This window comes from Lissotriton vulgaris, chromosome 11 (genome assembly GCF_964263255.1).
Source record: "Lissotriton vulgaris chromosome 11, aLisVul1.2, whole genome shotgun sequence".
Lineage (NCBI taxonomy): Eukaryota > Metazoa > Chordata > Amphibia > Caudata > Salamandridae > Lissotriton > Lissotriton vulgaris.
The window spans coordinates 272267246-272294645 of record NC_141699.1 but is presented as its reverse complement, the minus strand read 5'-3'; positions in this window follow the sequence as shown (position 1 = coordinate 272294645).

Sequence of the window (27400 nt, the reverse complement as noted above, 5' to 3'; positions counted from 1 at the left end):
CGGCCTGTGAGATCTAGTGGTTAAAACCCCCCATAGCATCAGCCACGTCTTTGGTAGCGTGTGGGCTTGTATCTGAGAGGACTCTGCTCAGGGCAGCCAGCTCAATTCGTTGAGGATGGCTATCCTTAGAAGACCTCATGGTCGAAAAAAAAGTCTGCATAGTCCAAGAAAATCGCTTTAAAAAATGGTCAGACCAGGAAACAGGAAGTGGTTCCTGGACAACTAGAGGGAAGTTGGAGCATACTGAATCTAAAATGTGCCCCCCCCTAAGGGATGGGGAGTTAACCTATTGGGTTAGTTGAGGAAGATTCAAAGAGTCACTGAATTCCCTCGTGTTGGTGGCCTCCGCACAGTCCAAATGAAAATTGAAGTCCCCTAACAGTAGGAAATTGGTATATTGCAGAGCTCTAGGCATGATGGCTTCATCATGGGCGGAAAATCCGTTCCGCTCGCGGATTTTGCGGATTTTTGATAAATTGGCAATCCGCGCGATTCGCGAATTTCCCGCAAAATCCGCGAGCGGAACGGATTGGGTCCGCTCGCGGACTTTTGTAACTCTTTTAGAATGGCGCCGGCAAGCTGCCAGAGCCATTCTAAAATAGTTACAAAAGTCAGCTTCAACAGGAGGCTCTAATAGATAAAGTAAAGCAGGTGCTCGAGTTGAAGCTCAAATTCAGTTACACAATCATTAATCACCCCAAACTTGGGGTGATTAATGATTGTGTAACTTAATTTGACCTTCAACTCGAGCACCTGCTTTACCTTATCTATTAGTGTTTCCTGCTGAAGCTCTTTGTAGCTATTTTAGAATGGCGCTGGCAGCTTGCCGGCGCCATTCTAAGTGGGGCTGAGGGCAGAAGGGCACAAAAGTGGGACAGAGGGCAGAAGGGGACAAAAAATGAGTGGGGCAGAGGGCAGAAGGGCACAGAAACGAGTGGTAAAGAGGACAGAAGGGCATAAAAAACGAGAGGGTGGCAGTGATTAACCAGGCAAAAAAAAAAACCCAGCAAACACGCAAAGCGCCCCGCGAACACGCAAAGCGCCCCGCGAACACCCGCGAACACACAAAAATGTAAAAATCCGCAAATTCACACGAATTCGCGAATTTTGCGGATTGCGAATTCGCAAATCCGCAAATTCGCGGATCGCGAATTCACAAAATTTGCCCATGCTTAATCAGAAGGGCCAGGGGGACGGTATATCAGGGTGGCCCCCAGCGAGCAGTGAGGGGATGTGGTGAGGGAGAAGTCAAGGGCCTCCACCTCGCCAATGTCGTAGGTCTCTACCTGCGTAAACGCCCAGGTTTCTCTGAACACTACCGCAACCCCTCCTCCTCTGCCTGTTTTACGGTCTACCCTTGCTATTTTATACCCCCCAGGGATAGCCAGAGCAATGGCCGGTGCCGAAAATTCATTAAACCACACAGACACTCACCTCTTGCACGCCGTGAGGGAAACGACACCTATCTCCCCTCCCTGACCGCCGTGAGGGCAACGGCATTTGCACCAGTGATACCCGCGCCGTGAGGGCAACGGCTGTAGCTTCTTCCGCCGGATCCACCAGCAGCGGGAGAACTACAGCTCCCAGCTGCCCCGGAGCACCAGTGACGCTCCTGATGCACCCGGAGGCGCTTGAAGAGAGATGAGCGCCGAGCGCGCTTTGGGGCACACAGACACTCACCTCTTGCACGCCGTGAGGGAAACGGCCCCTATCTCCCCTCCCTGACCGCCGTGAAGGCAACGGCATTTGCACCAGTGATACCCGCGCTGTGAGGGCAATGGCTGTAGCTTCCTCCCGCCGGATCCACCATTAGCGGAAGAACTACAGCTCCCAGCTGCCCCGGTGCACCAGTGATGCTCCTGACGTGCCCGGAGGCGCTTGAAGAGAGAGGAACGCCTCCCGCCCCGCGGGACGCGCGCGGGTGGTGCCCGGGAGAAGCCCGGGGCAAGGGCGGGGCCGTCTGCGGCCGTCCTAGGCAGGATAAGGCAGGGCAGGGCCACCCCCCTAACGTGTGAAGTACTGGATTAACTCCACAACCAAGGTACTGTGCAAACTCGGGTAGGGCAGTTGCCGCTTGATATTGACTGTGAGTTACATCAGACCAGTCGGACAATATTCTTAGTGAGTTAGGAGGGTCGTGGAAAGTAATGGCCAAGAGAAAGGCAATGGAGGGTGGTGGAGCTTCTGCTATCACAAAAAAGGGAAGAAGGCAAAAAAGTCCCAACATGCTGCAACTAATTGTGTTTTAACTAGCATTTAATCTATTGTTGAGGATTGTGAAGATATTTTATTGAGGGCCCCATCTATAAAAGAGGCGGGAAATCACAATCCCCTGTTCGATGGCCTGATACTGAAAAGGAGCAAAGTGATCCCTGCAATTTTTTTCAAGAAGTCAAAGAATACACATCCTGCTGATGAATTGCATTCTATCCCTTAATCCCATTGAGGCAAATGTTATAGAGATTTCAAGGGGGGGTAACTTGAGTAGTAAGGTTGATCTTCCGGCCAAATCAATAGAAAATGTAGACCGGTTAATGCAGGAGAGACCATGTGAAAAGGGTATTACTTGTTCTAATCAATTTTCTGTGTTGGAAGGGGAATCCAGGGAATTAAGCACAAGGACATGGGGGGGTTGTGGAGGTTATGAATGGTACAGGCGAATGCCTCAGATGTTTGAATTTTAATAGGACAATCTTGAAGAAAATGGAAAGTTTGGAAGGGGACATAGCTTGTATTAAAAAACTAATGATGGAATCATTGAAGCAGGGGGAATTACATGTGAGGAAGAGCCCTCAAGCAGTAATAGTGTCCAAACTGGCAAAAGCCCCTAATACACGAGCAGTACCATCGAATGCTCCTAAAACACTAGGAGGGCCACTATCCAAGATTCCAATGCAAGCTTCTCTAGTTAGTATGCCTGCCGGGCAGAATATCACTAGTTCCTATGCTGAGGTAGCAAAACCGCTGGGACCACCATTAAAGCATAAGGATTCACATGGGGGTAAAAAACATTTTAATGACTCGGTAGAGGCAATTCAAGAGGTAAATGCTGGGGAAATTTGGAGTAACAAACGGATTAATAAACCAATCAGCTCCCCAAATGTCACTGTCTATATGACTGGGGTCACTATGCTTGGTATTGCCAATGCCTATGAGAGCAGCGAATCAATCCGCAATAAAACCATTTACTGGCTGCGCCATGTGAGAGGGTGCAGATTGCTTATCAGGGAAGACATGATTAATGTAAAAAGACTGTCCCTGTTTAGTTCGCTAACAGACTGCATTGAGATACAACTTGATAATGCAGCAATTGCGGAGAATTTAATAGCCCTAGAGTACAGAACATGCACCCCCAGGAACTCCAATATACAAATTAGACACGCTCCATTATGGTCAAAAGCTAGGCCTAGGGATGACTCGGATCTCAACAAAATAGACTGACCATCAAAGGATAACCTTTTGAACAATGCAGTACAAATAAACAATATGCTTATGCCCGAGCATCAGACTAATTCCACCATAAGGCAGATAGATGGGGAGGTGACGGCGCATAATGCCGAGGTGGCCCCTGACTGGGGAGAAAGGACTAATGGCTTTAGTAAAGTTCGACGCCCTCTAAGGAAAGTAGTAGAGACAACGGCTCCCGAAGCATCTACTAGACGGTTGGCCGCAAATACCAATGTGATCAAGCTGTTTTTATGGAACATAGCAAGTCTCCAAAAAAACATGGAAAATCCAGAATGGAATGAATTTATTGATACATTTGAGATCTGCATGTTCCAGGAAACCTGGAGTACGATCCCCCTGTATAAAAGTGGGTATTCTACCCATTTTATCCCAGCAATCAGTGCAGGGAGAGGCCGCCCATCGGGAGTAACTTCATGTATGGATTAGTGTGGCCTTGAATTGGGCACTCACTGTGCATAACGTATCTACTGATGACATATTACATATTTCCATTAAGGGCCCCAATACTGGAAGCGCTATGGAGCTGTTTAATGTGTATGCTAGAGGTACCCCGGGAGGCCAAAATTCACCTACCATAGCATTACTCGAGGTGGCACTAGCAGGAATCCCCCCTCGTCTAGTGTTATTGTAGGGGGAGATTTTAATTGCACATATGAACCCCTAGACGAAGAAGATCTCTTGGAATGTAGCGAAGAGGATTCGAGACTTTCTATCCCGTCCCTGACTTTGGCGCCAATTAGGAAATGGACACCTAGAGCGATCCAACTAAATGTGCTAACATTAGAACATAATCTACGTGCCCTGAATGGCAGGACCATTTCAGACCTAAATGGTGCGATGACTTATAATAGACTTAGTTGCCCGTCCCGCATCGATTATGTTCTACTTGACACCCAATCTTGGGGCAGATTAGTGGATATGGAAGTTAGACAGTCGCAGGACAGAGACCACAATCCGCTCTGCATGAAAATAAGATGGGGGAGCGGGAGGGACGCACCAAATGGTCCTTTACTGTCTGCAAAAGAGGTAGTTCCATCTAATTGTAATCGTAAATTAAAATGGAACAGGGTGATGTGCCAAGAAGACAAACTAATCAGTATTAAAGAACTAGTTGAAGCAGAGACTAGAGAACTTTTACCCTTTAATTTTGTTCAGTCCACTGAACAAAGTTCTAAATTCACAGACTCCTACAAGAGCCTAATAGAGAAAATTGGCTTATTTTTTACTATTGGGGACACTAGAGGGCCTAGGAAGAATAATCTCACTAAAATGGGTTCCCCATGGTATACGGCTGAATGCAGGAAAAGGAGAAAGGCTATATCGATTTCCATTAGGAGTAAGGATGCGGCAGCAGTTAGGGTAGCCAGAAAGGATTACAATAATTGCATCAGAAGGGCAAAGAAGGATTGGGAGGAAGAGCATTGGCAACAACTTAAGATCGCTGCCTGCTCGAAGGACTGTACCCTGTTTTGGAATTTGATTAATAAACTCGATAGAAGAGGAGTAGAGCCCTTCCCTAACCATATAACCGAGCAGCAATGGCATTCCCATTTTTCAAAACTGTATTGTGATGAGGATGAAACAGGGCAAATTTGGGGGGCACCAAATGATTTAACTATAGACAGGCATGTACCTGTAGAACCCTTTGCAACCTGGGAAGTTCATGATGCCATTATGAGTATAACCCCGTCTAAAGCAGCAGGCCCAGATAGGTTACCGGGTGATTTATTTATATATGACCCCAAGTTATGGACTGATTTCATTGCCCTACTAATGAACTTAATTCTTCGTGGACATTCTGTCCCAGATTCATGGAAGGGCGCTGAAGTAGTAACTATCTACAAGAAAGGCCATAGGGAGGACCCTGCCAACTACAGACCGATTAGTCTAATCGATGCTATCCAGAAAGTAGTTGGCAGGGTCATCGACAACAGAATAGGAACTTGGCTTTAAGAAGGGAATATACTGACTCACTTTCAGGCGGGCTTCCGACAAAATGTGGGAACGATGGACCAGGTCTTAAGGTTCTGCGCTATATACTGGTAATCTGTGACCATCATGAAGGGGAATTTATATCTGGCCTTCATAGACTTGAAGAGCGCTTTTGATCTGGTGCCCCGGGATAAACTGTGGAAGGTGCTGTTGGACATGGGGTTCCCGCAATACCTCCTGGAGTTTATTGTTAAACTTCATCAGGACAGTTACGCCAGAATTAGATGGTGGAGTCAGGGGCAACTAACAGAGAGGGTGCCTGTGAACAGGGGGGTGCACCGGGGCTGTGTGATGGCCCCGACATTGTTCTCCCTCTTCATTAATGGGGTGGTAGACCATTTGAAGGAGGACACTGCCGACGCCCCGGTCCTGGCGGGGGAGAAAACACCCACCCTCCTCTTCACAGACGACACCCTCCTGATGTCCAAAACTCCCTCTGCTCTCCAGAAATTGTTGGACAGATTTAGTCTGTTTTGCGACGAACGCGGACTGACCATCAATACCACTAAAACAAAGCTGATTGTACTGCCCCCATTAAAAAAAGCAAAGAGAACTTACATCACTCTCAATGGGTTGCCGCTTGAGGTGGTGGAGGCATTTGACTACCTGGGAGTCAGGATCAATAACAAAATTAAATGGGACTCCCATGACGCCAAAATGCTCCTAAACCTTAAAAGAGTATCTGAAGTAATTCTGAGGAACCAACGAATGTCCGTCAGCAAGCCTATAGCCCCGGCTCTTGCTGTTTACGAAGGGAAGGCGTTAGCCTCTGCAGTTTACGGTTCTGAATTATGGAGCAGCGAGAACACAGTTGATCTGGTTAGAGCCGAGAATACGTTTCTGAGGGACTTAGTTTCCCTCCCTACCTCGACTACACTGAAGCCCCTCTTTCATGACATGGGCAAACACTCGATTTCAGATATAGTTTGCCTCCGCCCTTTGCTGTTCTGGGTGCGCCTGAGAAGGACACCAGAACTGGCAAATTATGCCTTGGTGTTGGACGAACTGATCGCCCTGAATAGTGCTAATAAGATACAGTGGCTTAACAAGCTGAGGCAGATGGTTATGAATCTGGGATTGGCTGAATTTTGGATCTCCCAGTCCCCACCTCCCAAGCAAGCTGTCAAGAAAATCTATTGGGAGTGGGTTCATGCCGAGGAACTGAAGAGCACAAAGTGGGGAGCACTAACTCCCCAATTTCTGGAACATAAGCCCACTAGGAAGCTTGAACCATTCTTAGATTTCATCCAAGTTCCAAAAGACAGATCACTTTTTCTGAAAATGAGGTATGGGACACTCCCTCTTAATAAGTTCACGGAGGGCTGGAAAGGAACGCAAGTTCTACATTCTACCTGCCCAAGCTGCTCATGTGTGAGTGAATCCTTACCTCACTTCCTGTTTGCCTGTAAAGCATACCAAAGAGCTACATCACAATGGTTAAAACTAGTATACAGGGAGCTGGGAGTTAGTGAATATAGGGTCGCCCTACGCATCCTCTCATCAGACACAACATCTCTGTTCATTGTATGTGGGGTTGCAAAGTATCTATCAAGCGCCTGGCTCACACATACTAGGTCGATAAATACAAAAAAAGCCGAGAACTTGCCTGCATAGAAAGTCCATATGTATACCATTGTCTTGCACTTTATTTTCTGTCATCAGGTTTTTAAAAATTGTATATAGAATTTTTATTGTCTTTTATATTTGTGAATTGGATATACTATTTTATATGTGATTTTATGTCCGGAATGTATGTACATTTATGATATGTATGTAATATATTGAATGAAGTAATTCAATCAATCATTAAACCATGTTTCTAATATAAATAATATATCTAACTGGATATCAGACAGAAGCTCGAAGATGTCTAGGGCATGTTTCACCATGGACCTGGCATTGACAAGGGCAGCTCATATACACTGGGAGTTCTGTGAGACCAAAGGGATCCTGTTGGTGAGAATGGTAGAGCAGAAATCCTTCCTGAAGCGGAAATTGCACTTCTGGCATGTGTTGTGGATATTGTCCAAAACCATCCATTGATGCCTGCACTTACCCATGAGAGATCCAATAGTCTCTCAAAAGGTGTATGTAAAAATATCTAATTTCCACCACAACATAGAATTTAGGGATTTATTATAGCTGGATCCTCTTTCTGGTGCCTGACCTAAGTCATTCCCAGGCACTGTTGCACACTAAGGGTCCCATTACGATGGCAGGTGGGTCGCCACCGAGAGTCTGTCAGTGGCGTTCTGTCGGACAATCGGACTCAGCAGTCTGACCTCCACATTACGATGTGGTTCGCCAGACTGCTGCGGCCTGGTGGAAAGACCAACTCCTCTGACAGGTTCAGAGAGTCCGTTGGGGCATCAGTCGGACAGATAATCCCCAAATAGCAGCAGTGCCTGCTCAGGAACCGCTGTCGGGATTATGATGTCTGTTTCCAACAGCCTTTCCATATCAGACTTTCCGACATGGACTTTGGGGGTCCCTAGCAGGGCCCCGTCCCCCAGCGACCTCCACTATGAGGCCTGGGGGGCACCTGACAAACAGAGGATGGATCTTTAAATGTGTATTTATTTCTAATGTGGCTTGTGCTGCAGCTCGCAGCACAAACAGCAATATAAAAAATACACTTTCCAACCGCCGTGAAGGCGGTTGCATCGTAATAATGGAAGCAGGACCGCCGACTCCTTATTGGGTGTGCCTGTTTCACCATGGGAGCGTCGGGAAACAGCGGTTACAACACGGGTGTTACCACGGATGTATGACGTTACAACGCATACCATTACAACTACCTACCATTACAACGCGACCATTACAACGCATACCATTACAACGCATAGCGCTTTGAGGTGCTGGATAGTGGTAAGTATAATTTACTATTCTAACTCCAGTCCCCGTGGACCCTAGGGAAGGTGTTGGATAGTAAATTATACTTATTCCCTATCCTAGAGCGCCCCCCAGCGCAATGCGTTGTAATGCTATGCGTTGTAAAAGTCGCGTTGTAATGGTAGTGCGGAGTAAAAAATGCATTGTAACAGGTGTATACCGTTACCACGCAGGTAGGTAACAATGCGGTCATTACAACGACCGTGTGGCTTTACATCGCAAGTCGTTTCTACGACTTGTGCTAGGTGGCATGCAACACCAGGGAATGTGTTGGATTTTAAATCCAACACATTCCCTGCTGTTGCGCTACCTGGATTAGGAATAGTAATTTATACTATTCCTAAATCCAGAGCGCCATAGAAACGATTTGTGATGTAAAGGCATGCGTGGTAATAACACGGTTGTTGTAACAACTGTGTTATTACCTACAGCGTGGTAACACCACACGCTGTAACGTGACATATTCAGTAGCGTCACGAGCACTCATGCCAGCCAGCAACTTTACCAAAAGCTAGAGTCTCTAGTAGCAATTTGGCAGTCTAATTCCATGCAGGCAGTGCACTACAGTCACAGTTACTTCAGTAGCGAGCCCACACTGTGAATTCCACATGATAAAACACACACAATGGGCACAGGTTTCAGAGAAGGTGCTAAAGTCAGACACTGCTCACAACAGTAGAACTTACACCTGTGGCCTCACTTCCAACCACCTATAAGCTCAGCAGTGCTGTGGAGTTCTCCATTGTGGGCTGCCGCAAGAACATAATGATCCGAAAGGCACAGGTCTGTCTCAGGATCATGGATGGCAAGCTCTGTGGTTAATGTGGCCCAGGCTTTACACAGCAGTGAGTTGGTCAGTGAGTCATCAGAATTCAGGGAGCCAAGTAGGGTTGCCACCTTTGTGCGAGAAAAATACTGCCCATCTATACACATTTTTCCATTCTGCAAAGACCCAGACATGATACTTGGTGGGAGAGGTGTGGCGCCGCTGCCAGGGCGACTGATGCTGGAATCTGGGGATCACGGTTCGATCCCCGGCACCTGTGACAGATTAGCCCAGCATCATGTGACTCTGGGCAACAGCGCCTGGAGGCCCTTACGGTGATTGTTCGCGCTTTTCAAATGTGGATTATTATTATACTCAAGTAGAACTTTATACGAAAGCATCTATTAATTGTTAACATGACCTTTCTGTCTTTGATTATTATAATAATCAGCCATTGGTCATAAGGGTACCAGTAGAACACATTAGAAAGCATTAAAAAGTACTTCACTGTATAAAGAATGTACTGATGTATGGGGTAAATATATCCGCTTCAGGTGATTTTTCTAATTTTTGTAGAGGCTGGGACGTTTAAATACCGGTCGTGCTGGCGGCAATGCTAGAGACAAGAGTTAGGCCTCTGGCTGCATAGTGATTATCAGATGAATGTTTCTCTTGAGGATTCCAGAAATATTTCAGGAGTATGGAGGAATTATGCACCATTTGAGTTCACAAAGCTACATATTTATTTATCACACTAAGATAGCTCCATTTTCAGAAATCCCGACACAGCTAAATCAGACTTTGGTCAAGTTGTAACCCTGCACAGTTGGTGTCCATTGCACTAATCTCTGAGTGAATTTCCTAGTGAGCGTGAGCGCAAGACTGTGTGAATAAACTGGAAAGCCCCTAAAACATTGGAAACTCACAAATCTTCAGTTGCCTCAGGGCCGTTGATCAGTGGATGACATACAGCCATCTCAGATTGAATGCTTCCAAAAAATAAATACTCACATGTGGCGATTAAAAAATTGATAACCCACTTTGCTCCTAGCCTGACAATCTGAGACCACCTCCTAAAATATCTGAGGAAGTAAGAAACCTTGGAATTAGCATGGATACCAAGTTATCAATGAATGCACAAGTGGACAAATTAGCAGGATCATGGTTCATTACATTGTAGTGTAGTTCCTAGTTTCCCACTAGGCCCTGCGCATTGGAATAACATAAACAGTAGTATTGACGTGGAACTGCGGATATTCCAGGCCTCCACTGACTATGCTAAACTTAATTGGGTTGTGTTACCAACTAGCTCAGAGGTCACTGGAAACTTTCTTCTCTGCATAGGAAGTGATCAGCTTCCTTGGCACAGACAAGAAGGGATTCAGCTTTCCAACAACCGTGCAACATGACAACTTTGCTCCTCAGATCAAGAGTCAATCTCTAGGGTCGTGTGAAACAATAGACAGGTATTTCACTCAGTCAATCTAGTGCAGTTTACTTTCACGAGATGTAGAGAAATAGAGAGACGGGCGTTTATCAATAAAGGGTTAACATTTATTGAACAGTCTTTCTTCTCGTACAAGAGAAATGTATTGCCACAATTGCAATAATTGTTATTATAAAAAGTACGTACAGTAAGATAAGTATTGCGAAATAGAACTGTAAAAGCATTGATATGGTTTCTTAGCCATACAATGGTTTAAAAGTAATAAAACATATATACAGTCATATATACATTAGGCTAACATACTCAACTGGTGCTTCTAACTAAGCCTACCCCAGTGTGCCTGACCTAAGCCTAACACGTGAAAGGGGAGTAAGTAAGTAGCTTTAAGTTAAGTTGGTTTTGCCAAGGTTTGTTTCAAGAATTCTCGTCTACGGGTTTAGTCAACACCATACCTCTGAATAGAATGATGGAGGATTGGTATCTCCTTCAGGGGTCTCTCTCGATATCCCAGTCACCCGCGAGGGTAAACCGGAAACGCCGTGGCTGGATTTCTCTGCACGAGAAAGGCAGCGGGTCTCTTCAGCGCGTCGAGGAAGGAGGGGGGACAGCGTCCGCGGGCAGCTGGAATCTGCTGGATGTCTTCGCAGAGGGACGACTGTTCAGCTCCTTAAGCGTACTGCACCATAGTTCGCGCTTTAGCGGCGATAATGGTATCAGCAGCTTCACCACCACAGGATAGCAGGCTGCAGCGACAGAGTGCTAGATTTACCAACACGGGGTCGTGCAGGCAGCTGGCTTCAGTAGCTCGTACAACAGGCATTGCTTAAGGCAACGTTGGTAATATTTATACCTGACAGGTGCCGGGTTTGACGCAAGTTTGCTGGACATAAGACGTCAATTAAAGATGTCACTAGGAAGTGATAGTTATCAGTTGCTCATTAGAGTTCCATTACTAATCAAAACATAGCAAGCGGGGATTTCCAGGTTTGCTGAGTTTTTATCTTGTTGAAGAACTCGGAGTGTTATCTAGGAATATTAGATAGTGACTACTGCTCTGTCATTGCACTAATTGGTCGCAAAGGAAGTGGCAGAGGGAACTATGCTGGAATGTGGCTCTGTTCGTGTGAGGCCAGAGATGACTTTTCAGAAAATCGCACTTGAACGGTTATGCCAATATAGGGAATAAATGGATTTATAGCCGAATAGGGGCATAAGGTCACAGTATCGATCAGGAACCTAGATAAACACGCAACACCCACTCCACGGGTTAATGTCCATCAAAATTACTAAAACTAAGCAATTAGATGCATGTGTAACATTGCCCACCCCAAAATACATAAATGCATTCGAAATAGGCGTACTTGTAATACATGGAATTTAGGTACTGTACGTCTTTTAAAGCATAGTAATCATTCAAAAAATTATTGCATATGAAATCAATGAACGATTATGCAAAAGGAATTTCACATGAAGTATCTCTGACAGAAGAAAAGCGAGATAAATCATCACATAAAAATGCATTGTAATAACATGTGTGCTAGAGGCTGGTGTAATGTTGTTATGTCTCTAGATGTGTTTAGAAATAGAAGTGTGAAGCTTCTGTTCTCTAAGAATAGTTTTTACGTTAAGCAAAGAATTGTTCGTGCCAAAAAAAGGTCAATATTAAAAAAATTGTCCAATTCAAAGAAAATAGATTTCCAAAGCTCTTGGCAGTTTTTGTTGATCAAAACTGAAGGCCGAATTCAGAGTTCATGGGAACACTGTGTGTCGGAAAAGCTTCTAAAAGTTATTGTTTCTCTACGGGTGAGAACATCGTATCAGACAGGCTCTCAAAGAATTGGTCTACAAAATCAGGTGATAGTTCAACCAAATTAGATAGCGCTGTAACTTGGCAGGTGTGAGAATGATTGCTGTCATCGAAGGCAGGACCAGCAATGCTCACAGAACGTTGTACCTGGATGATGTTGCTTTTGTCACTCGCTCCACTGTTACCACTTGGCTGTAGTACAGGAGTCTCCACAAATGCCGTCATCAGGATTGGTAGCCGCTGGGGACAACACAATGCGTGAGCCGTTATTGGACTGAGCAAAGTATCGACGTCCATTGGTACTGCTGATGGAAGTGAAAGACAGATGTCCAACACGCATTCATCGCCGCAAAGCATACACCGTAGCACAGGTAAAATGCAATTTTGCCATATCGGTCTGAATGAAAGGAACCAGGTCATGTTTAGATCTCTCAGCCTGGCCAATCCGAGGACGTTAGTAATCCTGTCCCGGTAGCGCATTGCTAGGATTGTCTCTTCCATTCCCATGGGAGCTATGTCTGAGCCGAGGCTTGCCATAACGTAGCAGGAGGGTCAAAAATAGAATCCCTGCGATGAGTCCCAAAAATAATGGTATGCCGCCAAAAATGGAGTGCACAAAATTAGGAAAGATTCCCAAAATTGCCTGGAAGGGTGTTAGCAGTCCCGTAAAGACTGTCTTAAATATGCCTGGGATGCTTGTTGCACTAGACATGTTAAGGAGTTGGCTGAACATTTCTACGAAATGCACGGGGCAATTTGTTGATAAAAGGTCATGAACTTCAGTAGCTGTCCTTGCAACTAGAAGATCATACGTCTCTTTAGATGACGTTATAGGCACTGTTGTCTGTAAAAGTACAGATTTCATTTTGCTTAATGTATCAATTCGTATAGAATAGAGATTCAGACGAGGCCAGATGGGAGTCACTATGTCTGGAGGCCCACTCGGAAACAATGCTTGCATACAACATTTGACCATGGACGTTACTTCTATTAGATAACTTTTCCCTGGCGTGAGGCCACAACATCTGTGATCCGTTCTAAGAATGTAACTCCCGTTTGCGAGTTGCATAAAGAAGGGCTCTATCTGAGTTGCAGGTGTGACTAGCTGGTGGCATGAAAGGTTGTTTGAATTTCCATCACATGCTCCGTGTAAATTAATACCCTGACACAAAAGTATACCGCTTAGTGAATGTTTACAGTTCTCACCACTAAGAAATACATTTTTGTCACTGTCACTATAGCAAGAATGAGTGTATGGTAATTTCCATTCGGATTTTACATATCCTTTACCCAATTGTTCATATTGGCCAGCAGGTATGTACTCAAGGCACTTTTTAAATCGGAAAGTTGTTATCGGAATTGTGATAATTTCATGTATTATCCATTCAATGACAGGACTCTCTGACATTGTCAATGATAATCTCTCGAGTTTTTCGATGCTCTGGATTGTATAGTCTGCTCCTTTCTGTGTCAAACTGATCTGTTTATCAGTAAGGTTAAAAATGGAAAATAATGACGTTGTGTTGATTAAACGCCAAGGCACATAGCCTGAACGAAGATTTTGCAGCGTCCAGCCTAGTTCTATAATAGAGCGTAATTGAGATTGGCCATGTTGTAACATTAGCAAATCTCTGTCTATCACATCAAAGGCAGAGGATACAATATTGTCCAAAGAATATATTCTGGAAGACAGAGTCGTTAACCCATTGTCTACCACAGAAAGTGATTTCTCCAAATTAATACGATCAATTTCTCGTATTTTTTCAGCAGTTTGAATTTGCTTTACTTTCCAAGCCTCGTTGTAAGCAGCATAGATACTGGTCGCTATGAAACGCTTTTGACGCTGTTTGCGTGGTCCAAGAATGAAATCGCGCAAATCGGCACCATCTTTTAGCAAAGACAAGTGTTGCTTAATTTCAGCCAGTGTGGACGTAGTTAGCCATTCAAGGCAGAGTTTCCCTACACTGTATGTTGTTATAATCCCTGGATGTTGTCTCTGGGAGTATCTAGGGTCTAATCTGGTCATTTTTAACCCCTGTGTTTTATTCAGGAATCTATCTTGACAGCTATTTGTGTCTGTAGGCCAGATTAACCACTTTTTCCAATCAGGATGTGTTCTGTTGAAATGTAAAATTTGTGACACGTCTAACTCAATATCTGTGGTTGTATTCTCAGGTATTGGCTTTGGTATAGACGGTGTTTTAAGGTCTTTGATCTTAGCTAGGCCAAGACAAGATGTTTGGTGTATTGTGTCATTTAAAAATAACATTTGTTCTGGTATCATGCAGGTTCTAAATAGTGCTTCTATGCCTTGCACCTGCCAATCTTTTGTACCCCATATTGTTTTCGTATCAATATTATTCTTCCAATAATCAAAACCCAATGTCATCATTTTATCATAAAATGCTTCTGAATATATCAATTTAGAATTTGTCAGCATTGTTTTCATTCCTGTTTTATCTAACAGTTTATAATAAAACGTTTCTGCATCACTGGTGTTAAACCCTGAGAAGTATTTGAATTTCTCAAAAAATGCTTTAGAACTGCTTTTAGGTGGTGTAGAACAATGTTCCCATTGATTATACATAAAAACATTTCTAGGCTGTGCAGATTTATGCAAGTAATGATCCCCATAGTGGGTGTAACAGAATAACTGCTCATAACTAGATGAACCTTGTAAATAATCATGATCTGTGAATCTAGCTGACATTACTAAATCAGACATCATGTCATTAATACTGTTAAAGTCCCAATCATCAGAGAATGTACTTGGTGTCACAAAGTCACTTAAGGAAACCTTTAGTTGATGAGGATACTTCAGGATTTCGACCGGACCATAGATCTCATAGTCTGTTTTCTCCCATACTACCCCACCAGGTATTGGAATTGCTGTGACATTTACTGTTGACAGTTCTCTTTTCTTCACGTGGGATGATCTGTGTGGTTTCAGGACTAGGTTGATGTTCTGACTTGCTGTGTCCATTCAATTGTAATGAACTTTCCCAAAATTAAAACTAAAATTAGGCAGAGTAGGAGTATGAATACCCCTGAGATAATCCAATGTTCAATCAACGGTGAATCCAGATATAGTTCTTTGATTTGTTGAAGGAGTCCTGTTGTACTTTCTTTAGAATACTTTTTTGTTTCTGGCATCACTTCGGGCTCATTTTGATCTTCAGAGAAGTTGTCGAAGTTGATGAAATAACCAGAGGCAGTTCTGTCAAATGATGGGATTGTTTTTTCAATCTGTCTCTCGGTAGCACTTTCTGATGCCACATCATTGTAGACTGGTGTTGTTTCTTGACGAACTGTTTCAACCTGTGTTTCAAGAGGCACGAGTTCCATGGCATTATTGCATAGTCCTTCATTGTGCACTGCAGGCTGATCGAATGTGATTAGTCTTTCAGTTTGAACCTCTTGGATTGTTGCAAGTTTGGGTATTCTGTTGTTTCTTGGGAGTCCACTGGGCCTACTGTTGATTATAGGCCACATGCTTGTGGTTTTACCAGATCGATAGACACGACTCTGTTCTCCTTTTTACCAGCAAGAGGCGGTAGCACAACTGATCTTGTTCCGGTGACTGCTAAGACAGGTACTGCTTTTCTGTAAGAAGGCCCAAATTCCTTCTTAACCGCGATCTTTTCTCTGACTAGATCCCCAATCTTTGGAATCCAGACAGGCCTTGCTGGGGCGGTTGCGGGTGGTGCCTCGTCAGTGGTACTTGGCTGTTGCTTTAACTTTATGTTGCTTAATGATTTTCTTGTTTCATTCAGTTCCTGTAAGACAGCCAAACGATCTTTTACATCAAAGTGCGTTGTTTCTTCTTGTACCACTGACATCTGACTATCGAGGTCCTGAACTCGCATTCTAATTCCGAACAATAGTTCGTATGGGCTGAAACCTTTTAGAGAATTTCTTGGCATGTTGTTAAGACTAGTCTGGACACTTATTAAATGTTTGACCCACCCAGCGCCTGAACCTAATACCTTCGCTGTTATAGATTGCTTTATGTCACGGTTTTTTCTTTCTACCACACTATTCCCTTCGGGGTGCGACGGACAAGAATACCGCAACCCAATTCCCATGCTGGCCATGGCCTCCTTATAGGCTCGGAAGCTGAAAGCAGGACCCTGGTCAGAATGGAACGTGGTAATTGCGTATGTGCCGATAAAGACTCGCAAATCTTTTATAACCGTTCTAGCGTCAGCCGAGCGCTGGAGGCCTCATTTTTTAAGTGCTTTTCGTCTTAATGGTGTACACTGGGACGCGCTTCTCTTCTTTGATTGCGTAGATAGACCGCCTTATGCTGTCTAGAAGGGATCCTGAAACTACACTGGCCTGTTCGTTACTGCGATCTCTGTTGCAGTATTCACAATTTTGAGCAAAACATTGAATATCTATACTCATTCCTGGCCACCAGTACTCTGATTGTAATTCTTTCAGAGAGGCTTTGATTGTTTGGTGTCTCAGACCCAACCCCATGTGTGCTTCCAGTAAGAGGAAGCCCCTCCTGCTCCTGTTTGGAATTACTCTGTCCCCCACTCCAGGGATTCGAGCAAAAGGAACGGAGTTTGCATCGATTACGTATGCATAATTGAGTGGATAGTTTACGGGTAGTGCTGCACAGTCGCCTTTTACAGTCGTTTTTACTGCCAGCATGGTTTCCCCGTCTATGTATTTATCTGTACGCTTTTTTGAGGCTACGGAAGCCGGTTTAGTTGCTTCCGCGGTGGCTGTATTAGCCAATGAATTCCCTGCAACGTGAACGCCATCACGTTGAAGACTCTATGCGTGAATCACGTGAGTCTTTTGTAGTTCTTTGTATAAAAGAGCTACCTCGTTCCAGAGCAATTTATGCTTTATTGTGGCACCTGTGTCATCTTTGTAGTCGTTTTCGATCCAACTCTGCAGTTTATTGTTGTAAGAGTTGACGCAAAAATGAGAATCGCACACGATAAGTGTCGGGAATTCACGTTCTGCATTTTCTAGCGCCATCTTTAAAGATCTGATTTCAGTTCTCTGAACCGAACAGTTTCTTACAGATTCAGTTTTTGTTACTTTCGGTGTAATTTTACCGCACAGCCAACGACATTTAGTAATCGCACATGCTGCATCGTAGGATTTTCTCTCTACGTTGAAATGCTGTACAGAGCTATCTGTGTAGATTATACAGGCGTATAGTGGGAGAGGCAGAATTTCGAATGGCAGAGGATATTCTTCTTCATACTCTAAATCATTCAGTTCTTCAAATTGCGGTGCGAAATAGTATTTCACGTCTTCCGCTCCTAGAGAATCTATACACTGTATCCATTTCGGATCCAGTGACACTGTAGGCAGGTTTACTGGGCTGAATAGCGCCTCGAAGGCGGATTCCGATGTAAGGATATTAATCCGTTTGCCGCGTGCTAGTTCTCGTTCATTTGCTAATGCGATTTGCACTGCGTTCACAGTTCTTTCTGTGTGACTGAATGCTTTTTCTGCTTGTGTGTACAAGTGAGATTTAATTGAAATTGGTACCTTTTCTCCCTCATTAGAGGTCAGGTACGTGAATCCGCATCTTCCTGGGATGACTCGGATTACAAGATCGATCGTGTTGTCACGTGTATCTAATTTTGTTTTTGCTAACATGTCTATTTGCAGTGATCTCAAAATTTCTGTGTGTTTTTGAGTCCAATTGATTTGTTTAAAATCAGGTTTAATTAGTTCGTAGAGAGGTTTAACCCTCTCTGCGTAATTTAGAATGTAAGTTCTTCCGAAATTCAGAAAACCTAGAATGGATTGTAAATTCTTCAGCGTTTTTGGAGCTTGGAGTACAGCGCACTTCTCTAAGAAGTTGTCCGCTAGGCTTTTCCCTTCACTTGATAATTCGTACCCTAAGAACAGTACTGTCAGATGGGCAATTCGGGACTTTTTAAAGTTGAATTTGTAACCCTCTGCTGCGAACCCAAGTATAATGGTGTTCACTCTTTTCAAGTGAGTATCCAAGTCGTCGTCTGTGAGATAAATATCATCTACGTAAGACAATGCTTCATCATCATAGATTTGTAGTAACTCTGTTACCCTAGCTGAGAATAGTCCTGGGCTGTTCTTGAACCCCTGTGGGAGTCGACAGAATTTTTTCTGTGACCCAAATGCAGAGAAAGCGGTCAAATATCTGCTTTCTGGTGCAATGTTTTGACAAAAGAAACCATTAGAAATGTCTAATGTCGTTTTATATTTTTTCCTAACTATATTATTCATTAGGGCTGCACTATGCGAGTTTTGTACTGCAAAAGTTTTGCAACATGTATTAAGATGTCTGTAGTCCAAAACTAGACGATACGAATTGTCTGGCTTGGAGACAGGAAACAAAGGATTGTTCATTTGAGAGGTGCATGTTTCAATCACCCCCTGGTACTCAAGTTGATCTAAGATCTCCCTGACTTGTTTTTTAGCTTCTTGCTTTATGGGATACTGCCGTTGGGCAGTTGGTTCACTTTTTAGTTGGATTTTGTGAGGAGGTGAATCCTCATCCCATCCTACATGATTTTTATACAATGCAGGTGCCTGGGCCACTGCCCATTTCCTTGCATATGTATATTTTTTGTGAATCGGTATGTGATTCGAGAAGGCAGGCATAATCACTTCTTCGCCACGAGGGCACTCCCTGACAAACTCTGGGGGCCAATCTTTTTCAGCTAACAGAATATCATAGCCTTTTGAGAGCTTATCCCAAAATAGACCCTTAATTTTCCTAGTCTTATCACCCTCTATACGCAATGTTATTTCGTATATTTTATGGGGCTCGCTAAGTCTGGCGTCGGCAGTTTCAACCTGAATGTATTCATTCGTGTCCACTGTCTCCAGATGACTCATCAAGATCTTGCGCGCTATACTGATTTCTGCTGCACTGTCCAACATTGTCAATGCCCACTCCCCGTTTTCCAACTGTGTCCTCAGTATTCTCGGCATGGTTGATTACTCTAATACTGGCTACCTTCTTTTTCTGAAATTGAGATTTCTTATTTTGAGCAGGTTCCTTGTCTTTGGACTTGGTGTGCTCTCCTGGGTCTGACTGTCCTCTTCTTTCCGAATTCTGTAGAAAAGATCGAGAGGGACGTGTATCAATACTTTGATATCTATCAGGTTTTTTCAGATTATCCCTATTTCTAAGGTTATATCTTTTCTCAGAGGGCTCCCTCTGGGGAGACTGGCGTTCTCGAGTCGGAGTTCTTTCCCTCCGTCGAGGAGACCTTCCTCTGCACTGGAAAACTTTTCCTTGGGAGTGGATTGTTTATTTCCATCCCAGCTCTTTTTAGGAGTGTTTAAATTATTTTTAATAAATAATTTTTCAGGATTTTCGAGCAGTTGGGGCTTAACTGGTTTTCCACCCAAGCTGTCTCTACCTAATTCTTCATAGCATTTTTCTATGATTTTTGCAAGCTCAACAGGATCTTTTATATCTGTTTCCTTCAACTTCTGGCGGATCGCCACAGATGCTGCTTCTCCTTTAATGTTGGCTAATAATATAGCCGTGACCTGCTTGAAGTCTTTCAGTAATTTCATACCTAGATTTAAAGCGGGCTCTGGACCGAATTCATTTTGAATCTGTTTTAGCACTTCTGGTATTACTGCCATAGACGGAACACCGTGTGTTTTTGTGTAAATGGAAGCAAAGACTGTACCCCAAGTGTCACAGTCCTCCACGTGTGGTGCGATTCCCATAGGAAGGCAGATGGTCAAGGTTCTGTGTTTCTCAATAGGGGTAGTATCAGGAAATACTGCCTCTATTTGAGTGATTTTCTGGGCTAACCAGAAAGGAATTTGTTCCCGTTTTACGGGTGTTTTACCAAGACATGACTGTATGTTCTGTGGTGTAATTTTATTTGTGTTCCCCTGATGAGGGGTCAGCTGTGGTGTATTAACAGCTGGCTGGACTGTTGCAGTCCGCATTACATATTGGACTAATTGCCTATGTATTTTTATTAATGTGTTTAGCTGTACTAACAGCTCTTCTCTAGACATTTTTGCAATGTCAGGATGTGGTGTGTAGCTGGCTAGAACCGGCCACGTGGCTCCTGGTCTACCTAGTGGACCGAGCCTAGTTATGTGATCATTATGTTTTAGGGCGCCATTAAACCAGAGCAGGTGCTCTTGAAATTTAAGTGGAATTTCAATCTCCTCGAAAGGAGCGTACTCTTCCGGGGGTTTCTCTATTTTGTAATAGTGAAACTCTTTTGTTATAGCGTTTACCGCTGGAAAGTTTATCCATGAATAGAATACCTCTGTCTGCTGATACTCGTGAGCCTCTATCACGAAAATTACTGTACCACCGTGTGGTGTCAGTCCGTTTACTATAAGTTTTGAAGTTACAGATTTTCTTAAATGTGCCGGGATGATTATTGCATCCGGGTCTGTGTGTTCGGGACCTTGCTGAGTCGCATCTACTGCGGCCCCAGTGGTTCCGTTTTCTCCTGGCATTGTAAAAATGCAAGGTTTGCAGAGTAGGTCTCCAAGGAGACAAAGATTAGGTGCACAATATTTTGGAACACTGTATCCTTCAACGTTGAATAAACCAGAGCTTTACATAGGAATCTCTTCCTACTAAGGTCGGGCGGATTTTAACCTTTCACCCACTCCAGACGTCTATTGGAGTATTTACGGGAGAAAGGGGTGTGAAATATGCACGACTGAGTTACTCTACAAGTCTTGCGTTAGTTTATCGCCTTACCAAACGTTTGGGCGCCATGTAGTGTAGTTCCTAGTTTCCCACTAGGCCCTGCGCATTGGAATAACATAAACAGTAGTATCGACGTGGAACTGCGGATATTCCAGGCCTCCACTGACTATGCTAAACTTAATTGGGTTGTGTTACCAACTAGCTCAGAGGTCACTGGAAACTTTCTTCTCTGCATAGGAAGTGATCAGCTTCCTTGGCACAGACAAGAAGGGATTCAGCTTTCCAACAACCGTGCAACATGACAACTTTGCTCCTCAGATCAAGAGTCAATCTCTAGGGTCGTGTGAAACAATAGACAGGTATTTCACTCAGTCAGTCTAGTGCAGTTTACTTTCACGAGATGTAGAGAAATAGAGAGACGGGCGTTTATCAATAAAGGGTTAACATTTATTGAACAGTCTTTCTTCTCGTACAAGAGAAATGTATTGCCACAATTGCAATGATTGTTATTATAAAAAGTACGTACAGTAAGATAAGTATTGCGAAATAGAACTGTAAAAGCATTGATATGGTTTCTTAGCCATACAATGGTTTAAAAGTAATAAAACATATATACAGTCATATATACATTAGGCTAACATACTCAACTGGTGCTTCTAACTAAGCCTACCCCAGTGTGCCTGACCTAAGCCTAACACGTGAAAGGGGAGTAAGTAAGTAGCTTTAAGTTAAGTTGGTTTTGCCAAGGTTTGTTTCAAGAATTCTCGTCTAAGGGTTTAGTCAACACCATACCTCTGAATAGAATGATGGAGGATTGTTTGCTGGACATAAGACGTCAATTAAAGATGTCACTAGGAAGTGATAGTTATCAGTTGCTCATTAGAGTTCCATTACTAATCAAAACATAGCAAGCGGGGATTCCAGGTTTGCTGAGTTTTTATCTTGTTGAAGAACTCGGAGTGTTATCTAGGAATATCAGATAGTGACTACTGCTCTGTCATTGCACTAATTGGTCGCAAAGGAAGTGGCAGAGGGAACTATGCTGGAATGTGGCTCTGTTCGTGTGAGGCCAGAGATGACTTTTCAGAAAATCGCACTTGAACGGTTATGCCAATATAGGGAATAAATGGATTTATAGCTGAATAGGGGCATAAGGTCACAGTATCGATCAGGAACCTAGATAAACACGCAACAACATGAAAACTCTGGAGCCCATCTTCCCCCACCTGGGATTTCCACACAAGATCCAAGCCACCATCTCTCTTATACAGTCTAAATTTGATTACGCCAATGGCCTCTACCACGGATTGTCTTTATCAACTATGAAAAGACCACAACTGAACAACTGATTCAGAACTCTGCTGCCAGACTATTCCTACATGTAAAGCCACAAGACCTCCCCTGCCTTGAGGGCCCTACATTGGTTCCAGATTGCTAGAAGATCCGCATTTAGGTTGTTTAGTATCACCTACAAAGCAATATGGAACTGGACTGCTTTTCATCAGGAATAAAATCATCAAATACATTCAACAAAGGAACCTCTGCTTCAGATTGGCACCTCACCTCAAAACCACACCACCAAGAATACAAGCATTTGCAATCCAATAGGTCTCGCATTAGGAACGTTTGAGCTATTGGTATTGTAAATGACAATTTTTTTATTTATGTGTTGGTTTTGAAAATAGCGAAATTAATAGCTTTGTCATTTACAATGCCAATAGTTTTAACTTTCGCAAATGTGACACCTATTGCATTTGTAATGCAATATGTGTTGTATTTACGTGACTTAGATATATTGATATTTCAAATAACAATGGCTTTTATTTTTTTTGAATAATTAATACGTAAACAAAAGTTATTGTACTTTATAATGGCAATAGCTTAAACTTTTGTAATTAACTTTTGTGAAGATTATGTTCAGTGTATTTTATTTTGACGAAAATCCAAGAACAGAAGTGAAATATTAACATCTTTTTGTGACATTTGTAATAAAGCTTGAAACATTGTGAGAACATATTTGAACCAGTTGTTGTTGAATGGTTGCACAGATTGATGCTGTGGTGGTGCTGAGTGATGTTGTGGTGGCGACCAGTGATGCTGTGGCGTTCAGTGATGTTGTGGTAGCGCACAGTGATTTTGTGGTGCCCCTGAGTGATGCTGTGGTGGTGCTGAGTGATGCTGTGGTGATGCAATAGATAGATAGAGTGAGGGCGATAAATAGATAGATAGAGTGAGGGCGATAGATAGATAGATAGATAGATAGATAGATAGATAGATAGATAGATAGATAGATAGATAGATAGATAGATAGATAGATAGATAGATAGATAGATAGATAGATAGAGGGAGGGCGATAGATAGATAGACAGATAGAGTGAGTGCGATAGATAGAGTTGAGTGCGATAGATAGAGGTAGTGTGCTAGATAGAGTGAGTGCGATAGATAGATAGAGCAATGGCGATAGATAGATAGAGAGAGGGCGATAGATAGAGTGAAGGCCTGGGAGGAGGTGGTGGTCCGGAGATGAGGCGGAAGTGAGTTTGACTAGACCATTAGATAAGAAGAGGTTGGAGGTTACAGTGGCGTGAGGAGTTTGTGGGCTACATTTTATAGACATTGGTTTAAACAAAAGACTATCTGGTACTTCTGAAATGCCATGCTTCTTAAGAAAAATGTAACAAGCGCCCAGAGTACAACTCACCGTGCTCAAGGCAACATTTTACAATTTTAGAGGAACCAGTACATCCCGTTGCTGTACTCAGGCAGACTCAAACAGCACATTAAAGTCTACCTTGAACCGCCAGTGCTGCCTAGGAGTGCATGCTGTCAGCCAATGACATGTTCTGCTCACAGCAGCAAAGTTCACAAATGAACCAGCTGTGCCTCGGGCTGCTTTCGTTCGCAGTCAGTCCTTGTGATGTCATTATGGGTGATGCCCGGTCCAATTTGCAGAAGGTTTTTATATGATGCATTTCACACAACATTCATGACCTGGAGTGAGGGAGATATGAGCGCCCCCTGCGGGTAGTTCAGGAGAGGCAGCCAGGCTGCTTTAATAACCTTGGGTGACAGTTGAACCACTACCTCAGATTTTACTAAACTTGGGCTCTTTAGAGCAGGGTGGAGTCACGTAAATGGGAACACAGTCGCACTTGCGCCTCACTGGTCCAGCTGTAACTATTTTGAGTCAATGGTGAACTTTACGTATCATTGCTTATTATAATATGCTGATTTTACATTGTCTAAGCAATTTTATAAACACTTTAAAAAAAATGCAATTTGCCAGTATCCTAATAAAGATAGCGTTATTTCACTGCATTTTAATCAATTTTAATCACCTATATTTAGTTATAACTAAGAGAATGATTTCTGGAATCACTGCCTATATTCAGTGGTCACAGACAGTGCAGACGTAAATACCCCCCTGCAGGTGACCTGATGGAGGATTGGGAGTCAGGTGCCAGCCGTAAATGTAGGATTAAGGATCGAGGACTTCAGGCTGGAGGTTGTGACATGGTACATTGACCCATAATCCCACCATGTGAGCAACATTGTTGAATTACCATGAGCCTGTTTGGGCTATTGACTGGGGCGTGTGCACTGCGGAGAACATGTCTGCAGGAGGGAAATGTATGGTGTCCTGTTGTTCTGTGTGTCCTTGTAACCACTGCTTCCGGTTCAGTTATTAGGGGTGAGGTCACATGGTATGTGTGTGCTTGCTTGGGACTTATTCACAACTAAAGGAGGCAGATCAGAGCGCACCTCCTGCTTTGGCCGGGGTCTCATATATCTGAAACTACATTTACTATAACGAAAACCCTTTAATAGCTCCCAGAGGCCTGCGTGCGCCCTGCGCCTAAAAGGGCGCATGTAAATATTGCTGCTATAGTCATTCAACTCTTGAATAGGAAGCGAGTCGCTCTGCCGTCTCCAAGAAATAAAACGCATGTTCGTGAACTGGAGCGCCCCATTACTGATTATACTATGCATACACACCACACGGCCCCATTGAAGGAAACACACATATTCATGTGTGAGAAAGCCGCGTGTCAGGGTTAAAATGCATCTTCAGATAGGGTGACCTCCTTTTTCTAGCTTCACATATGAACAAGAAAGTGCTTGAGTCAGGGAAACATACTTTGAAGGGCTCGTGTGAAGCAGTGTCCCGCCGAAGACGACTGGCCCTGCTAATGACACTGTCTGATTTATCTATATATACTTGTTAGTGTTGGGTGGACATCGGTGAAAGGGTGTGGGGGGTAAACTACCAAACCTAAGCAACAACAACAGCGCTAATGACCCTGGACTTCATCATAGAAGTGTTTCAATGCTCTGCATTTATCAAAGGTACACGTGGACATGGCAAATCAGACCGCATAGCCGAAAGTCCGATACCATCTTCAGAGACACAGAAATTATTTAGAAATGTATTGTTGCTTCTCACTTTAAATCCCTTCAAATCAGCGACACAGCATCTCAATCTCTCCCTTTAATCTTGTGACACCCGGTTTCTCTGCACGTGGAATCTGAATAGAGAAGGGAGATGGCTGACTGGTACCCAGGCTAAGATGCTGGGCCGCAATGCATCCATGATTTATAATGCAGCAGCTACTGAGTGCAAGTCAAATTCTTGTGCAGTAGATACAAATAAACATTGAAAAGAGCTAGCAAACAAGGCGCACCCAAGAAACCATGCCAACTGGAACTTGCAACATAATGACATGAGTGAACACGACGCCCAAACTGGCTTGCTTGATGCTGTTCATGTAGTGTTCTTGTTGTATATAAGAGTTGCAGAGAAGAATTGTAGTATTTAATTTATTTGAATAGTCAGGAGCAGGAACGAAGGAAACATGCAGCTCAAGTGGAGCTGACTGAAGAGAATGAATCATAACATTCTTAACAGTTTACAAAGTTACAGATATTACATGTACAATGTTCTACATACCACATTCTATACTTACATACACCGTATTCCTAAACTATATTCCATAAAGGAATATGCCATTACTACACATCCCCTTTTCTTAATATTTAATTGATGAATAAAATATAACAAAACAAACAAAAGAACATGAAATAAACCTAACCTTAGAAACGCACAAAATCCTGAAATTTCTATGGAGTGACAACACGTTGTCCACCTCTAGTGGACCTGTTAACAACATCACCTTCAGAAACAACCATACCTTCCCCCAATGTAGACTCAACTCCTGGCAATTGAACCTGAGAGTCAACACGATCAAACTCACTCCTAGTATGGTTGTCAAACCCCTTATCACTAGAGGAAGAGTCCACAGATACATCACCCAGTGAAGAGTGAGGATCTACTGGACCCTCCAAAGGAATCAGATCTTGCCTTTGGAGCTCTACAGGAACCCCAGACTCATCCCCTTTCTCCAAATTTGGTAAAACTTCCAAACACCAGTAATTTCTATCCTTGACAGGAGCACTCTTCTTTACAACACTAGTATCACCAGCTAAACCAATACGATTCATATGATGTTTAGTACCATCATCTAATTCGACTGTGTTCCTCATAACCTTGGTAATAACTCTAACACACTGTCCTACTTTCACATTCACCTCTTTAGTACCATGTTTAGTGTTGAAATACAATGTATTCTTACATTGAGATCTAACGATGGACTGTTTCACAAGATCAGGATCCCATTCATACTTTTTACTTCTACCAATCCAACCTGGATTTAATCTACAGTGAGGAAATCTTCCCCTCATCAATCCAAAAGGACTTTCTCCAACTGTATCATGTACCGTGACCCAATATGACCAAATCAATCTGTTGAGTTCATCATCCCAATTCTTATTTCCTTTCTTTGCCAATTGCAAAACTCTGTTCATTCTCTCCACCACTGAATTTCCCCTTGGGTGGTACAGAGCCGTAAATCTCTGTTCAATTCCAGTATTACACATACATTTTTTCATTAAATCAGACTTAAACTGCACACCATTATCGGTTAAGATAGAAGCTGGAAAGCCTTCGCTCAAATAACACTTGTCCAAAAAATTGATCACCATCTGTGTATCCACACTTGTGACTACATCAACTTCAATCCATCTTGAAAACAAATCAACAAGCACTAGAATGTACTTTGAAATGCCATCTTGCCAAACTACTGGAGCCATTATATGCAAAGCAATGTGCTCCCATGGTAAATTTGGACAAACCAAAGATGACATTGGTGGATTAAAAGTTTTTTGTGACTTGTCCGCACTCTCACAATGGATACAGTCACGAACATGTCTTTCAATATCCAGGTCCACCCTAGGCCACCAATACAAAATTTTAATATTTCTCTTGGTGCGAGAGACACCTGGATGTCCTTCATGACCCAAAGTCACAATAAT